Genomic DNA, 2,745 nt, shown 5'->3' on the forward strand with positions numbered 1-2,745 from the left:
GCCTTTGGGTCATTTGATCCAGCCCACAGGTATGGGGCTTCAATGGCATTTGTCAGCAGGGGAGCTTCAGCTGTGGCATGCTACTGTGGGAAGAAATGGCAGCAGCCAGGTCCTACCATCTGCCCACCTCTAACCTGAGCTGGGTAATTCTGGCCTGCAACCTGAAAAGGTTGTTAGCCATTGGCTAGACTACTGGGCTAAATAATGGGGGTTCCTCACCTTTGTGTTCCTCTGACCAAATTCCCAGGGATTTACAGACTTAAATACCTTCCCAGATGGAATAGCACTGCCACAAAACCTAAGTGGCAGTAGTCCATTTCTTTTGAGCATGCCTGGAAGGGCAAGACTAGCTGCACAAGTAGAAACAGAATCTAAAATAGTAAGTTTAAGAGAAACAAAATGCCTCTCACATGTCCATATTTAGACCTCATAAGTCATACTTAAATGACTTAGTCAAAACAGGATTTGGGCCTTAGTGTAAAAAGTGAACGTAGAAGAGTGACAGAGCTTGTTTAAAGGCGCAAAGCGACTTTATTAGGGCTAATAAAGTAAGAGACTGAAAAAGACTCGAAGGGCATGGAATGAGATAATATCTTTCGTTTGCTTTTACATTTCAAGAAAAAGAATTTGCACAGTGATCGAGATGCATAATCGTATCAAATGTGTTTCAAATTTCCAGCCTTGTATATTCTTTATTCATGCTAATCTCAAACCCTTTGTACTCAACAGAATCCCCATAGATATGACTATCTGAGAAAGCAGCACAAGAGAGGGATGAAATACATTAATGCATGAAAGGACTAAATGCTCTCCATTCAAAAAAATTGAAAAATTGAAGGAAAAAGGTCAAGACTACAAATGTTTCCATGTAATGCCCTGATTAACCAAGCATCTTAAGTAATACAAAAACCATTTCAAGGAATAATCATCATGCAAAATGAATGAGAATAAAAAAAGCAGGGTCAAAAACTGATGTTATGATAAAAGATCATTATACCTTTCTCAGACTGCATTTTCAGGTTAGAAAATGCGTAGAGATTTAGTGAAATAATGCAGATGGGTGAAATTTCAGAAGCAGTTGGCTTTACCATGAGACAGCAATTTAGAACAATGAGTTGCCTGTCAACTCTCTGTATTCACTTCGTTTTAGAAAGTGTCTAGTACCGCCTATTATGAAGGCACCTCGAGCTGATCCTTAACACCACATATCAACAAACGTGAGCCAGACAGATTAGCCAAAAGCACCATCTGTTCATTAATACATATAACCAAGTCTAACAAATTCACCATAAAAACCTCTGGGATTTTCCCTCTTTATTCATATTTTGCCTTTGGCTGGGAAACACAAATAAAGTTTTGAACTATGGTATGATTAGCACAACTGCTCAGAGTTCCAGTCAGCTTCCTTTATCCTAATTTATTGGCATAGAATGCCACGGCAAGCAAATATCAGATGATGCCATCTCTGTCCTTCCCACCAGCATTGTCACCATGCAAGTGTGTTGTCACCTTAACAGTCCTGGATGGTCCAAGAGCAACTTCCAAGGTTAAGGTTCCAGCTGACTGAAGAACTTCACTAAACTAACTTATTATTTGAAACAAAGTGCAAAGCAGAAAAATGATTAGCAGCACCATGGCTGAAGGCAGTAGCATACCTAGGGGAAGGGAAACAGGGCACCAGCCCTGGGTGCTGTTTAACATGGAGAGGTGCAAATATAATGACAGCCCCCACCACAGGCTCAGTCATTGCTGCTAACTGCAGCTACCTATGGAGCAGAAACTAACTGTTATGCCCATGGATTATATAGAATGTCCTTTCAGGGCAGTTTAACACAATCACCATTAATTCATTTCTGTTCATTCCCATTAGTTGTTTCCAGTACAGTCCAATGGCACCTCTTTTCAATACTGTGGGACAGTCCATTGTGGTGGTTACTTTTAGGCACAAATACTCCATGCAATCTACCATAAAATATAATTATACTTAAAAATTATTTCCTTATTACGGTATTTACCCAAATCCAAGACAACCCTCCAATAATCCAATGGAAAATGGAAAATTTGATATATAGTAAATTTATAAATTTGTTATAATTTCCACATAGAGAATCTTATTATTGGAGGATCATCTTAAATCCATCCCCACTGCCACTGCAGCATGGAAAGTAGTGGTAAATAAATAGGTGGGGGGGGGCAGGTGGGGGGAGAGGCAGTAAAGTGCTGGGGAAAGTGGTGGGAAGCATGTGGTAGGGCAGGTGATGGGGCAACCAGGGTGAGGAGGTGGGGGTATGGGTAGGCAGGGGGGCCAGGCCACTTGCCCCCTGCCACCTGTCCCCCAATTTACTTCCTCCTTGTGTGTGTCCCACCACAGCCTCTGCTTCCCTGAAATCTAGGGTCCCTGAACCCCATTCCCCTGCCCTCCCTCCTTCCCCTCCCCCTCTATCCCATGTTGTTTCTGCCTGCCCACAACCTCGGACCTTTCCCTTGTTTCCCTGTCTCCACCCCCACCTCTGCCTCCCCTCTCTTACAACCCCCGCCTTCCCCTCTTACCCTTGTTTCAGCACTGGCAGGCTCTGCCCCTGTTCTAGCCTGGGACACAGAGCACAGCCCCAGCCCAGCCCTGCAGTGGAAGCGTGGAGCTGGCACCACTGCTATGGGGCTGAGCAGGGGCCAAGCTCTTAGCCCCAGGCTGGAGCAGGGATGGAGCCTGCCAGTGCAAAGGTAAGTGAGGAGGGGTGCATGCAG

At 44.1% G+C, this 2,745-nt stretch overlaps 1 protein-coding gene across 3 annotated transcripts in view; it reads right to left on the reverse strand.

Annotated features, from left to right (window-relative positions):
• The window catches only part of USH1C (USH1 protein network component harmonin), a 111,456-nt gene that overhangs the window by 95,673 nt on the left and 13,038 nt on the right, over nucleotides 1-2,745 (reverse strand). The window lies entirely within an intron of this gene.

This window comes from Gavialis gangeticus, unplaced genomic scaffold (genome assembly GCF_001723915.1).
Source record: "Gavialis gangeticus isolate Ggan-Ray unplaced genomic scaffold, GavGan_comp1, whole genome shotgun sequence".
Classification (NCBI taxonomy): Eukaryota; Metazoa; Chordata; order Crocodylia; family Gavialidae; genus Gavialis; species Gavialis gangeticus.